At 43.8% G+C, this 15,257-nt stretch overlaps 1 protein-coding gene and 1 long non-coding RNA gene across 5 annotated transcripts in view; one reads left to right on the top strand and one right to left on the bottom strand.

Annotated features, from left to right (window-relative positions):
• Window positions 1-5,279, bottom strand: LOC123603622. The gene is made up of 3 exons (XR_006714960.1): window positions 5,091-5,279; window positions 1,471-1,558; window positions 1-755 (listed from the first exon to the last, which is right to left on the bottom strand). It is a non-coding gene; the product is annotated as an uncharacterized LOC123603622 (long non-coding RNA).
• Window positions 5,280-5,376: 97 nt separating this feature from the next.
• Window positions 5,377-15,257, top strand: part of WIPF2 (WAS/WASL interacting protein family member 2) — a 49,579-nt gene continuing 39,698 nt past the window's right edge. The window contains exon 1 of one of the 4 annotated variants that reach the window (XM_045488749.1): window positions 5,377-5,557. The gene's annotated coding sequence lies outside the window, so the exon portion shown is untranslated. Of the gene's footprint in view, window positions 5,558-5,759; window positions 5,898-15,257 lie in introns of those variants that run through there. The other 3 variants (XM_045488750.1, XM_045488751.1, XM_045488752.1) reach the window with 3 other exon arrangements.

Raw genomic sequence — 15,257 nt, forward strand, 5'->3', positions numbered from 1 at the left:
CCCATGCTCATGCTCTCTCTCTTAAAAATAAATAAATATTAAAAAAACATAAACAACCCCCAAAACCGTAACTCCAGTTTGATTTTGTTGCTTTTTTCATTCTTCAACCAAGTGCATCTGGCGTCCACCCTCAGTGCTCACTGAGACTGTTCTTGTCAAGGTCACTGACTCCCATGTTACCAAATCCAAGGGATACTTATCTAACTGTTCTTTCATTGGCATTTGATATTTCTGACCACTCTTCCTTCCTGAGCACTTATTGCCACTTCCAGGACACCACGCTCTCAGGATTTCCCTCTGTCCTGTTTATCTCAATCTCCCGTGTGAGCCTTCTCCCTCAGTTTGGTCCTTGCATGTGGGGTGCCTTGGCTCTGTTCTAAGCCCTCTTCTCTTCTCACTATACACCTGGGCTTAGAGTTCATCAGTATCATTCTGCTTGGAGATCTACTGCTGCATAACAAACTATTCTAAATGTAGTGCCTCAAAACAACAACCATTTTATAACTTCTCATGATCCTCCCGGTTGGTTGATGGGAGCTCACCTGGACAGCTCTGCTGTCTTAGTTGGGGGTGTCTCTTGTGGCCACAGTCAGAAGGTAACTGGAGCTGGAATGTCCATGATGGCTGGCTTGCTTGTCTCCCACTCCGGGGGCAACAGCTGGAATGCTGGGATGGCTGGACCTCCCTTTTTCCATGTCCAAGCTTCTCTCTCCAGATGATGTCCACAGCAGAGAGGCTGATTTCCCACAGGAGACCTTAGGGGTCCCCAAAGCAAGAGTGGAAGCTGCCAGGTCTTCTTAAAGCTTAGCCCTGGACCTGGTGCAGCTGACTTCCGCTGCATTAAAGGTTGCCACAGGCCGGCCCAGATTCCATGGATACAAGGAGTCCTGGGTTGTCAGGGGCCATCTTACTCCACAGTTTAGGAGTCCACATTGCTAGGATCACTCTTTTAAGTTCCAGACCCAGATATGTAGTGGTCTACCTGACCTCTCTTTGCTCCCTCACCAGGCTCCTTGGGCTTATTTAGTCCTGGCCTGTCTTCCTCTGGGCCTCTCTAAGCTAAGTGTTAGCATCATGTGCACATAGGAGGTTAGCCCAAAGCCTGAGGGTCATCTTTGGCTTGTCCCTGTCCTCAACCCTCACATTCCACTTCTTCAATATCTCTTGAATTACTTCTTCCATCTCTACTGCTCATACCTAATAATGATCATAGCTAAGATTAGCGGGTGCTTTCCGAGTGGGTATGCACTTTGGACACATTCCATCCAGTCTTATCTCCATTTTATAGATGACAAGACTGAGGCTGGTAGAGATTGAGTAACTTGCCCAAAGTCTCACCTTATTCAGTAGTGGGAGAACTGAAACTCAAGCCCTTTGGCTCTGCAGACAGGCAGGCCTGCCTCCAAAGCCTTTGTGTCGGGCTGGTGCCCCACTGCCACTCACCACAGGCAACCGTCATCTCCCACTTACCTGTTCACAGAAGCCTCCCAACAGGTGTTTCTAACTCCCATCTGGACCCATCTAATCCATCCTCCACCTTTCAGTCAGATGGATTTTTCTGGAAGGCAAAAGGGGCCACAGCACTTCTCGGCTTAAATCTTTCAATGGTTTCCCTCTCAACCTGAAGATAAAATCTAACTTTTCACGACAGTTAATAAAGTCCTTCATAAATTGGCTCCCGTCAATTTTGACAGTGTACCGTGGGGCATTGGTTCTCTATGGGGGCATTTTAGAAATTTGTGGAAGCTTTTTTGTTGTTGTTGACCACAACGATAAGGATGTGCTGTAGACATTTGGTATGCAGGGGGCAGGGATACTAGGGGGCTGCAATGCAAGGGACAGAACCACACAGCCAAGAATTACCCTAGGTTCCACATGGCTTTCAATGTCCTATTGGACATTCCATGTGAAAAATCCATTAAAAAAAACAAATAAAACAACACACTTAGCTGGGCCTATAATCTATCTCCATTAACCCTATACCCAAGGGAGGAGGTGACAGACTTATTTCTGGTTCACCCTTACCAGAAATAAAGCCCTTTATTTCTTTGAGGGTTCCATTTTTACAAAGAAGAATTTTTTGTTAAACTCCCCTGTTGAGGAGATTCTGAGGCATTTATTTTTTCCATGAGACACTGACCAAAGCTCATGTTCACCTAGTTAGGCAAATGTCCTTAGAGCAAAACCCTGCGTCAGTGTTCTACTTACCTCTCTACAAACCCCGCCTTCACTTACTTTGTTTTGCCCTGAAAATTCCTTACTTTTTCATTGAAGCATTGACGATACTTTTATTTTTGTATGTTTATTTATTTTTGAGAGAGAGCATGTGCAAGGGAGGGACAGAGAGAGGGGGACAGAGGATCCGAAGCAGGATCTGCACTGACAGCAGCGAGCCTGATGTGGGGCTCAAGCTCACGAACCACGAGATCATGACCTGAGCCGAAGTTGGATGCTCAACCAACTGAGCCACCCAGGTGCCCCAAAGATATTTTACGTTTTTTTTTTTCTTGCTTGCTTTTTGAGAGAGAGAGAGGGAGAGAGTGAGTGTGAGTGGGGGAGAGGCAAAGAGCAAGGGAGAGAGACTCTTTAAGAATCTCAAGCAGGCTCCACACCCAGTTGGGAGCCTAACGCTAGGCTCAACCTCATGACTATAAGATCATGATCTGGGCTCAAATCAAGAGTCAGACACCTAAGTGACTGAGCCGCCCAGGCACCCCTAAGATGTTTTTTAATATTTTTCTATCCAGGATTTTTTGTTGTTTTTTGAGAGGTCTCCCAGGTGTTTGGCCTGTCATAATATCAAAAAAGGAAATTGCAAACATGAAACATTTTTGCACAAACTTAATATAACCTGTTTTTTTAATGAATATATTTATTGTGTTGTTTTGTGTTGTTCAGAACTTTACCGTAAGTCTTTCATCATTTTAGGAAATCACATCACAAATGACAATGCAGGGGCACCTGGGTGGTTCAGTCGGTTAAGCTTCTTGATCTTGGCTCAGGTCATGATCTCATAGTTCGTGGGTTCAAACCCCATGTCGAGACCCAAGCTGGGAGCATGGAGCCTGCTTGGGATTCTCTCCCTCCTTTTCTCTCTCTGCCCTTTCCCTGCTCATATACACTCACTTGTGTGTATGCTCTCTTTCAAAATAAGTAAAATAAACATCAAAAAAAAAATGACAATGCAGGGTCACTTGGTACAGGCATTAACAGCACAGACTCTGGAGTCAGTTCTATTTTGTGCATATGTGGCTTTGGGCAGGATGGTTACTCCTGCTGTGTCTCAGTTTCTTCATTTGTAAAATGGGGGTAATAATACCTACCTCAGAAAGTTATTGTGAAGATTAAATGAGCTATGACATGTGAAGTTATGCCAATGTTACATGGTAACATGGTGTTAATAAATGTCAGATGTTATGATGATTTCTTCGACCTAATTTCTTGCCTTTTTTCAAGTTCTAGCTCTAACCACATCAAAATGCTTTGAGTTTTTGGAAGGTGCCCTGATTCTTATTTTGCACATACTCTCCCTCTGCTCTGGGATGCTTTTCTCTCTCCTCTAGCCCTGCCCAATTCTTATTTTCCCCATCAGGCCTCACTTTCTTCATGAAGCCCATGCCTAGTTCCCCAGGTGAGATGTCTCTGTGCTCCACCCCAGTGGCTGCCCTCAGCACAGAGTGATGTTATAGAGAATGGTGGGGGGGGACCGCGGGGTGGGGGTGGCTAACATTAGCTACAGTGGGCAGGGAATGCCTCTGAGGAGGGGACATTTGAACTAAGCGTTGAAAAATGCGGAAGGGGCAGAGTAGAGGCAGTGCAAAGGCCTTGAGGAGCCACTGGGTGCACTGCAGTGATAGAAAGCAGGTTCACACTGTATATGATGAGCAAGGAGGAGACAGAATGGACACGAAGTTGAAGAACGGGAGCTTGGGTCTACCATCTTCCTGACCCAATCACCCCACCTTCAGACACGCAGGACTACATACCTGAAAATCTTTAGCTTTATACCCACTGGTCCCTATGCCTGGAATGTGTCCCCTACCTTCTGACTAGTAATGAAATTCTACTCATCCTTCAAGGACAAGTTCAAAACCATTTACGAAACCTTCTCCCATTCTTTAGCAGGAGTTAATCACTCCCTGTCTGACCTCTCACAGCACATAGGTCCCCATGGCACTAATTACATGCTGACTTGTATCTCAGCTAGCTGTTTACATGCCCGTCTGCCTACCACACAGTGAGTTCCCTGAAAACTAGGCTCTTAGTCATCTCTGTAACCATCTCGTGGTGCCTAGCCCACAGCAGGTTCTCAATGAATGCTGTGACATTGACTAGTGGGTGCTGCCCAGCACTACTCATGGCACAACAGAAGGAAAACAAAAATAATAACAATTTACAATTTATCACATGCTTTCCCATTCATTACTTGATTTGAGCCTTCCAATAACCCTATAAAAGTTGAGACAAGCACTATTAGTCCCATTTTACAGATAGGGTAGTTGAAGCCCAAGGGCACACAGCTAGTAAGCAGTGGAAACTGAGTCTCAATCCTATCCCCTTACTTTGGATTTAACACAAGGAAGGATGCCAGAGAGATGCAAAGAGCATTTTGAGGATATACGGCAATGGGGTTAGCTATAGTAGAAAAGAGCTTTTGTGAGTGGACTAGGGAGAGATCCTTACTCAGCTGGGAAGGAGTTAACAGCAGCTCCACCACGGAGGGCACAGGATTCCTCTCCCCGACCCAAGCAGCTGGAGGAGTCTGCAGCACCATCCCCCAGCCCCGGAAACTAGGGAACCCCCGGCCCGCGGAAGAGACGTGTTCACGGGTGTTCAGGTCAGGTGGCTATGACGTTAAGGATGACTTGTTGGCAGGGGCTTGCCTCTCTGTTGCTATGACAACAGGAGCTAGACTACTGGGCCCCAGCAAGGTTGAATGAAGAGGGTTCTTCCTTGACTCGAAACTAGGGAAGGACATTTATGGGGCAGGTGCGTGGGTGTGTGTGCGCGCGCGGTAAAATAAAAATGCAAAAGTTATGTTCAAGACGGTAGCTCAGTGGTTCTCCACCTCGGTAACACGTTGGATTTACCTGCGGAATTTAAAAGTCTCGATGCGTAGGACATACCCCAGACCAATTAAATCAGAATCTCTGGGCTTCACTCTCTGCTTAAGTCTTTGCAGACGATTCTAATCGCTGAAGTTGCAAACCCTGCTTTGAGGAGGCAGGCGGAATTTTCGCGACCTTCCCAAGATGGCGGCTACCCGACCGCTTCCGCCTTTACGTGCGCCGTTAGGGGGCGGGCTTTCCGATAGCGCGTGCGTGTAGTGTCTTTTCGCCCCCTGCTCCCTCTTCCTCTTTCCCCCGCCTCCATTTTGTTCGCGGACGCTGGGGACGGTGGGAGCAGATCCATTTCCGGGTTGGCAAAAGGGGCGGCGGCGGCGAGAGAGGGAGCTTGCTGGGGAGCTAGCCGGACGGGACGGAGCCGGAGCGGAGGTGGCGGAGGATTCGCTCCCGGGGCAGCTACAGCCCGGTCGAAAGGAGGCCGAGGAGGCTGGGTATGTCGCTGAGATGACCTGCGGACTTGAGTGGGAGGGAGGGCCGGGGTGGGGGGCATTGGGGCGGGGCTTGGAGAGGACAGAGAGAGAGAGAGAGAGAGAGAGAGAGAGGGAGACAGAGAGGAGATTGGGGGGAGGGGCCTGAGGGAGAGGGGGGTCCTGGGGCGGAGTCTGAGGGGTGAGTGGAACGCTGGGCTGGGTCTGAAGAGCTTGGAGCGGGGCGTGGGCAATCTAAGTAGGGAGGAGTGGTCGGGAATTGGTGTGGGACGAGCGCTGACTGAAAATGGGAAGGAAGGTTACTGAGAGACAGGAAATAAGGAATCCTGAAGGGTTGGGTAAGGTAAGTAAGACGGCAGCTGGGAGTGAGGAACAAGTAACCGTGCGCCTAAAGGGAGATGGGGAGGGCGGACTTGTTGTGAACAGGTAATTAACAGGATGCTGAGTGAGGAGGCCACTGTGACATTTTAGGGATTGAGTTGAGTGACAACCAATGGTTTAGGATGATTCGGGAAGCTGCTTACACTAGAGGGTATCTTGAGAGCGTTGGTGGAGAAAGAATCAGAGTTGAGATAAAGGTATGAGAAGTACTGAGTTGCGCATGGGAGCAACCTAGAGTTGAGGGTTCAGATTGGAGTGGTGTGAAGCAAGGGAAGATGGAAATCTTAAAGTGTTAGACGTGGGCAGCATGTGGTGGTAAGTTACTGATCAGGAAGGAAAATTACTAAGAGAGAACGCACGGCTGAGGAGCTGGAAGAAGCTGGCCTGTACTGGAGTTTGTATTTTTAAAGGGATTTGAATAATCTGTTACTGCTTTGGGCTCACCCAGGATCCACCTCCTTTTTCATGGTGCTGTTTTTACTCATTGTTTTCTGAATGATTTACGGAATGTTTTGGTGGCTTTTGTCTCCTCCTACAAACCAAAAGAGAACCTTGGGGAATAAGGACTGTTCTAGCATACCTATGGATTTACTAAGTAACTTTGAGGCAAGTCATTAAACTGTCCTTCCCCCCCCCCCCCCCCTTTGAAAGACAGGTTTGGTTCTTCTCTGCTTCTGAAAGATTGTGTTAACTAAGTGGGATTTTTTTTTTTTAAGTTTATTTATTTATTTTGAGGGGGAGGAGGGGCAGAGAGAGGGAGAGAGAATCCCAAGCAGGCTCCTCGCTGTCAGCACAGAGCCCAACACAGGGCTCGAAGTCACAAACTGTGAGATCATGACCTGAGCCAAAATCAAGGATCAGATGCTTAACCCATTGAGCCACCAGGTGCCCCTAAATGGGATCTTTAAAGTGGTTGCAAAGAAGTGATCTCTGACAACAAGATTGAGATATTGGTATTTAGAAGACCTGTTTTCTCAGTTTCTTCTCAGCCTTGCTGCGTTTGTTACGCCAGGGAATAGTTGGTTTTCCGTGTTTGTTGTGCCAGGGAATATAGTTGGTTTTGATTTAATACATGTTCAGTTTTTCAACTTTTTTCCGAGTCAACTTTTAGTAGCCCAGAATTTCATATTACTTGTTACATTGTATTGGCTACCATCAAGATGGAGATAGGGAAGTTAGAGCTTGGGTTGAATGAGGTTGGTTGATGAGGAATGTGAGAGAATGCAGTGTTTTATTTTACCCTTGACAAACACTGACTTTCCTCAATGAACTCTGAGAATTCGCTGAAAAATAGTACTTTATTTAGTTGAGCCTTTTGCTTTGGTCCAGGCAGTTTGGCCCCGTTGGTGGGGAGGAGTGTGCTTGTGGACAGTTTCAGCTTCTTTATTGTTAATACTTTGAAAACTTGACTATTCCAATTTTTTCTTTGGGCATAATATTCTGAACACTTTGCTCATAGGTGAACTTATTTAGTTTAGCTTAGAAGAAGTGTTCCTGAAAGTCTTGGCATTTCTGAGGTCTGACTTGGATTTGCTTAAGAGGGGGCAGTTTCCAAATCTACCTCATACTTGATATCCGTAGTGTTTACTTTAGTTGGTACTGATTAGTTATGTGATGTCAGCACAAAGGTGAAATGCAGGGTAAGGTGGAAGATGTTGATAACAGTGGAGTTTTCAGGTTTTATTAATGGCTTTTAAGAAAGGAAGAGAGAAGTCCTGTCCCTGTCGAAGAGACAATTTCTTGACCTCTTCTTAGATTGGGAGAGTAACCTAGTGTACTTGTGTCTGTTTTCCTATTGCTCTGAAATGATTCTGAAAGTCTTATAGTCTTCTTACCCCAGCAAGAGCAGGAAGATCTTCAGGCTATGAAGTATATAGTACATACTTATTTGGGGGTAAAAACCAGCTTAATATTTTGCCGTTATTTCAACCACAGGGTGTCTCTTTGGTTTGTTTTTCAGAGGGTTTGGAAATAAGTTATGGGAGTTCAGAGCTCTGGGCAGGCTTTTGGTATAGCCTGCTCTTTAACATAATGATTTTCCATTCTTCCTATCCTGTCACGTTTTTCCATTGCTCTACTTGAGCCAGTCCTAGGTAGAAAATGGCAAATAACACATTCTTTCCCTGTTCTTTTTAGTCTCTGGTTGATATGTTGTCTGTGTCACAGTTTGATACCTCAAAAATGAAAGGATTTTTGACTGCTTTAAATGGAGAAGATGACAGTAGCTGAGCTGGGTTTTCTGGGCCAGAGAATGGACTCTGTCAGAGCAAAGAATAGTTGCAGAGACACAAACTGGGACCTTAAGCTGTGACTAACATTTTGGCAACATGCTTCCCTTTGCCAAATAACTTCTTTTCTTCTTGAGTGTGATTGTTGATCTCCTTCTCAAAGTAGGCTCTTGTTGCTACTGTGCTCCACACAACTCCCAAGCAGAAGTTGGCAGAGTTCCGGTTGACTGACTGTCTTTTGAGGGATATGTCCTGGATTAGAGTAGATGGGGTGTTCCTTGTCAAATTGAGGTTCATTGGCAGGTCCTGAGAGCTGCTCTGCAAGGAAATGGAGTCCGTATTCTTTACTGAATGTTCTTGCACTCCTTTATGCTTCTTCTAAATTCAAACCTGTTTCTTATTCACCTGCTGATTAAGTGCAGAATCATTGCCTCTGCCTAGCTTTCAAAGTCCAGAGCACTGAAGAGAGAGAGAATTTCCCACTTTTTTTTTTTTTTTTTTTTGCTCCACTCTCCCTCTCAAGCCTTTTAGCCTAGAGAACCACAGGCTAAATTCATGAGTACTTCTTGGTATTATTATAGACAGGTATTAAACAAAATTTTTATTTAATGTTTACCTTTTTTTGAGAGAGAGCATGAGTGGAGAGGGGCAGGGAGAGAGGGAGACACAGAGTCTGAAGCAGGCTCTAGGCTCCAAGCTGTCAGCACAGAGCCCAATGCGGGGCTCAAACTCAAAATCCGCGAGATCATGACTGGAGCCAGTCTGACACTTAACCGACTGAGCCACCCAGGCACCCTATAAAGGGGGATTTTATTTTATTTAAAAAAAAATTTTTTTTTCAACGTTTATTTATTTTTGGGACAGAGAGAGACAGAGCATGAACGGGGGAGGGGCAGAGAGAGAGGGAGACACAGAATCGGAAACAGGCTCCAGGCTCTGAGCCATCAGCCCAGAGCCTGACGTGGGGCTCGAACTCACGGACCGCGAGATCGTGACCTGGCTGAAGTCGGACGCTTAACCGACTGCGCCACCCAGGCGCCCCTAAAGGGGGATTTTAAAATGGTGAGTAGAACTTTATGGAGAAAAACAATGTTGGTAGGGAAATCAGGTGATTCGTTTGCTGGTGTCTGTGTCAGTCTTAGATCTCAAGATTTTGACTTAATATGCAGAAAGAGTGTTTGGGGGCAAAGAAGTTATCAAATGGGAGAGCCAGGAATTGGCTTCTTACTTGCCATGTAACATGGCAAAGTTATGACAATTTAGAATGGCTGTACTGAGTACTTCGTTCTACTTAGTAAATACCATTTTGTTTTTCAGGGGATAATTAGTTGAAGATAACTGTGTCTCTAATAGGTCTTGGGATGGATTATGAAGATCATTTCTTGCAGTCGATGGCAATGGCCCTTGTAACATTGGAGATAATCCCGAAAAAAAATCCTCTTTTTGGTGGCCCTGGATTCAGGTTCCTCTTGCCATTCTTAGTCCAGAGTATTCTGTACCTGATATGCAGGTTTGGGAAACTAACAGGTTCAGATCCAAAGGTTTTGACTCTGTTCCAGGGCTTTGATTGTGGTAACAAACAGGATTATTGGAGTTGTGTTTAATCTTGTCTGAGATATTTCTTTACTGAAGAATGTCTTAAAGTTTGGCACATCTGTTTATCTAAGGAATGTGTATAGATTTCCTTACCATTTTTAACTAGTTTTCAAAAAGTTCTTTAGTTTTGTGAACTTTGTGGATTCAGATTAAGCTCCATTTGGATTTTAAGGCCTCTCGGTGAGAATATTTTGTTTTGGGTCAGTATTTATGATATTTCTTCCGTACAAATGTATCGACCTACTTTCTAAGCTAAAAAAAATGCTGAATTCCCTTTTTTCTCTAATCTCTTTTTTCTGTCAGTAATCCCTTCTGACTGTGAAAACATTCTCCATGTATCTGGATCGGGACAATTAGTTGTAAAAAAGATGGAATTTTCTTCCAAAGTGGTACAATCTAGGAGTGCCTGGGTGGCTCAGTTGGTTAAGTGTCCAAGTTTGGCTCAAATCATGATCTCAGAGTTGTGGGTTCAAGCCTCACATTGGGCTCTGTGCTGACAGCTCAGAGCCTGGAACCTGCTTCAGCTTCTGTGTCTCCTGTTCTGCCCCTCCCCCACTCACACTCTGTCTCTCTCTCTCAAAAATAAACATTAAAAAAAAATAATAAAGTGGTACAATCTAGTATGGAGTAGGATGTCTGAGATTTGTGGATAAGTGAATTGTCTTTCTTTTCACTCCCCCCCCCCCCCCCCCCCCCCCAGTGCTTAGCTTGCAAGCAGGATATTTGTCATCAAATCATTTAAACTTCATCACTGTCTTAGGAATGAGGATAGGACTGTCTTTGGCAAATTTTATTTATTTATAAGTTTTATTTCTGTTTATTTTTCTTTAGTTATTTATTTTTTTTAAGTAGGCTTCACACGCAGTGTGGATCCCAGTGCGGTCCTTGAACTCAGGAGGCTGAGATTAAGACCTGAGCTGAAATCAAGAGTCGGATACTTAACTGACTGAGCCACCCAGGCACCCCATTTTATTTTTTAGTAATCTCTATACCCGGCATGGGAGTTGAAATCACAACCTGAGATCAAGAGTTGCATGCTCCTCTATTTTTTTTTTTTTTTTTAATTTAAAAGTTTATTTATTTATTTTGAGAAAAAGAGACAGCATGAGCAGGGGAGGGGCAGAGAGCAAGGGAGAGAGATCGTGTGGAGCCTGCTTGGAATTCTCCCTCTCTCTCTCTCTCTCTCTCTCTCTCTCTCCCTCCCCCTCTCTCTCCCTCTCCCTCTCCCTCTCCCTCTCCCTCTCCCTCTCCCTCTCTCCCTCTCCCTCACTCTCCCTCTCTCTCCCTCTCTCCCCCCTCCCCCTCCCCCCTCCCTCCCTCTCGCTCTCTGCCCCTCCCCTGTGTGCACACACATACACTTTTTCTCTCTCTCAAAATAAACATTAAAAAAAAAAAATACATTTATATGGTTCAAAATTCAAAAGTTAAAAAAAGAGTGTACATTGAATAGTCTTTTATGCTTGTGTACTCGTGAGTCCAGTCTGTCTTCCCAGGGGCAACTGATGTTTTCAGTTTCTTAAGATCCTTTCCAGAGATAACATGTACATATAAAGCATATATATATTTCTTGCGTTTTCTTTTAAACAAATGTAGCACGCTGTTAGTACTGTTTGCATTTTTAAAAAACTTACTTTGGCAGTCATTCCATGAAAGCAATAGAGATTTGGCACCTGCCGTATACTGGTAGACATTTTAAATATTTCCGCCTTTATGCTATTACCAACTATGCCCTAGTGAGTAACCATAAGCATTTGGCCCTTTGTATATGTGACTATATCTGTAGGGTAAATTATAAGTAGAATTGCCAAAGCTGATGTGTTTTTAGCTCTGTTACTCATTTATTTGTCAAGAAGTTTTGAGCTCCTACTGTGTGACAGGCTCTGTGCTTTACCAGTGAACAAAACTGACTGAGCCCTTGCAGTCATACAGTTATGGTCTGGTGGGGAAGACATCCATTAAACAATAATTAATTACTGTTTTGCTCTAAATACTGTGGAAGCAGCTAATGGGAAGCCTAACCCAGGTTGATTGGGAAACAGGGCAGTGAGGGAATGTCCCCAAGGAATTGACTTTTAAGGCTGACACCTAAGGGATGAGGGACAGACCAAAGACTGTGCTAGGTGGACGGAATGGCATAGATGAAGATCCTGAGGAGGGGCCATGTTCTTTAACATGGCTATTTTGAAGAATTGAAGGAAGGAAGTTCCAGTGTGTCTGGAGCTTAGGGAATGAGTAATAGAGAGGTAGGCAAGGCTTCAGGGAGTGTGAGGTCTCCAAAAAAACCAGATAAATGACAGTGAATTTTGAGCCCAGTCTTTACAGGAGAGATTTTTCTCAGTTCTTTTCACAGATATTAGTTTACTAGTGTTGATGCTGAAATTGTCAACATCGTACAGAAATCTGATGCTTGTACAATGGTATATGTATTTTATAAGAACTTTTTTATTTATTTATTTATTTTTTTTTCAACGTTTATTTATTTTTGGGACAGAGAGAGACAGAGCATGAACGGGGGAGGGGCAGAGAGAGAGGGAGACACAGAATCAGAAACAGGCTCCAGGCTCTGAGCCATCAGCCCAGAGCCCGACGCGGGGCTCGAACTCACGGACCGCAAGATCGTGACCTGGCTGAAGTCGGACGCTTAACCAACTGTGCCACTCAGGCACCCCAGGAACTTTTTTAGATAAAGGAGATTCTTTTAGTCTTGAGTCATTTTATTTTTTTATTATTTATTTATTTATTTATTTATTTATTAAAAAAAATTTTTTTTTTACATTTATTTATTTTTGAGAGAGAGTCAGTGAGAGCACAAGTGGGGGAGGTGTAGAGAGAGAAGGAAACACAGAATCCGAAGCAGGCTCCAGACTCCGAGCAAGCATTCAGCACAGAGCCCGACGCGGGGCTCAAACCCACGAACTGTGAGATCATGACCTGAGTTGAAGTCAGTCACCTAACCAACGGAGCCACCCAGGTGCCCCGTTATTACTTATTTTTTTAATGTTTGTTTATTTTTGAGAGAGAGACAGTGTGTGAGCTAGAGAGGGGCAGAGAGAGCTAGAGACAGAATTGGAAGCAGGCTCCAGGCTCTGAGCTGTCAGCACAGAGCGCCATGCAGGGCTCCAACTCATGAACTGTGAGATCATGACCTGAGTCGAAGTCAGATGCTCAACTGACTGAGCCACCCATGCGCCCCAGTCTTGAGTCTTGATTTTTAGGTCCGGCAAATTAAACTTGCATGGCTGGATTAGGTCTTAAAATTTTAGGATCTTGGAAATTGGTTTGGAGGTTAGTAATAATTGGGGAACCATTCTGAGATCATGGGGGATGATGAATTTGGCCATACCACCCTGAACACACCCAATCTTGTTAGATTATGGGGATGATGAGATGGGTGGTTTGCCAGACCTGCTGCTTAGGAACAGAAAACCTGTTTACTTCTAGAGAATATTGACTGTTTTTTGTAAGCCTCATAGGGCTAGAGGGTGAGCACAGATGTTCTCATTATGAACTGGTGAATATAATACTCTGTTTGTACCCGTCCGTCATCTAGGCCATATGTCTTAATACAACACATAACTCTCATTGGACGTGAAAATGAATCGGTAGCCCAAGGGCCATTATAACTCTGAATATATGAAAGCATTTTTATCTGCAAGTATATTGACTTTTGTTCAGACATCACAATACTCTTGCTTAAAGCCCAGATGGTCCTGTTTGATTTAGTACCTTTTTTGTGTAATTGGATCAGCTTGCCCTGTTGTCATAACTTAAAGTAGACTCTTGGTTTAGCAGCCCAGCAGTAGTGAGCAAGGAATGAAAATGTGCAAATTTTTCTAGCATTTCAGCATAAAGCGTCTGTATATCTGATGGCTTCGGGGCATTAGAGTGAGAGAAGAGACGCCTCAACAATGAAAGTCACAGCTTTGTTATTAGATTATCTGTGGTGAGTCAGGGCCTAATATATTATCTTTGAAATGAGGCATGACACTTCTCTCCATGTGAAGTCTGGATCAACATTTTATGGAGCATCTGTTTAAATTTTCTTTCAGGCCTTTTCTCATGGAGACTGTCCTCACTGGATTTCCCTTACTCCTGACTCTTGTCTTTATAGGCTTTTTACTTGTGTCTTTGGGATGTGTGGAATGAAGGCTGCTGGGACATGGAAGCTGAGGCCTAGTAACATGAGACACAGCTAGCCTAGCCTACAGTGAGAAGAGCCATTTTTTGTCATCTGTGGCTAGGTTACAGCCTAACCCGCTAATTAACAGTTTCCTAGAACTTGTAAAGATGTTTTGACCACAGATGTTGGGTGTTTCTAAAAAATTTTTAATTAGTTGTGTTAAATTGAAAATAAGACCTAAAAAAGGAGCTAAGGTAATTGATTTCAAGATCTATCCCTTTGTTTTTATGCTTACCTTTGCAGTTAATTTTGGTCATGATTTCTTCTTGAGGCCTCGAGTTTCTTCACGTATTTGACCTGCGATAGAGTGAACTCTGGGATGGTGAACATTGTTAGGTCACACTCAGGCTGTGGCGGAGATTGAGGTCACATTAGGCAGCCTGCTTTCATTAGAGTTGGATCTGAGATACAGGTTCTAGAATTAAGCATATAATGGCCTTTTAATTATTTGGTTGGTTTGGGATTTTCTGCTGTTTTTTTTTTTTTTTTTTAAATTTTTTTTTTTTCAACGTTTATTTATTTTTGGGACAGAGAGAGACAGAGCATGAACAGTGCAGGGGCAGAGAGAGAGGGAGACACAGAATCGGAAACAGGCTCCAGGCTCCGAGCCATCAGCCCAGAGCCCGACGCGGGGCTCGAACTCACGGACCGCGAGATGGTGACCTGGCTGAAGTCGGACGCTTAACCGACTGCGCCACCCAGGCGCCCCTTTTTTTTTTTTTTTTTTTTTTTTTTTTTTTTTAATTTTTTTTTTCAACGTTTATTTATTTTTGGGACAGAGAGAGACAGAGCATGAACAGGGCAGGGGCAGAGAGAGAGGGAGTTTCTGCTGTTTTTAACTACATTGGCAACAGATCCAGTACGGACCTTATGGTTTGAAATTTTGGTCAGTCTGAAGTTTGATTTTGCTTATACAGTGTTAGGATTTTTTGCCTTTTAGTAATTAAATGTTTGGATTTTTAAGTTGAAATAGTAAGAATACACAATTTAAATAGTCAAATAGTACTACAAGACTTATAATTAAAAGAACAGCTGCTCCATTTCTCCTTATTTGTCCTCATTTTTAGTACTTTCGGTGTTTTTTTTTTTTTTTCCTGATGCATATTATTTCCATATTTTTACATGGTATGCCTGTACTGTCATTTCTTGGTTTTTCTAGTCTCAGATATTATCTATTGAATTTCTATGAAAGATGATTTTGTATTCTTTTTTAAAAGATTTTTTAAATTTTTATCATAATTAAAAATTTTTTTTTAATATTTGTTTTAGAACGGGGGAAGGGGAGAGAGAGAAAGGGCAACAGAGGATCCGAAGTGGG

This window comes from Leopardus geoffroyi, chromosome E1 (assembly GCF_018350155.1).
Source record: "Leopardus geoffroyi isolate Oge1 chromosome E1, O.geoffroyi_Oge1_pat1.0, whole genome shotgun sequence".
Lineage (NCBI taxonomy): Eukaryota > Metazoa > Chordata > Mammalia > Carnivora > Felidae > Leopardus > Leopardus geoffroyi.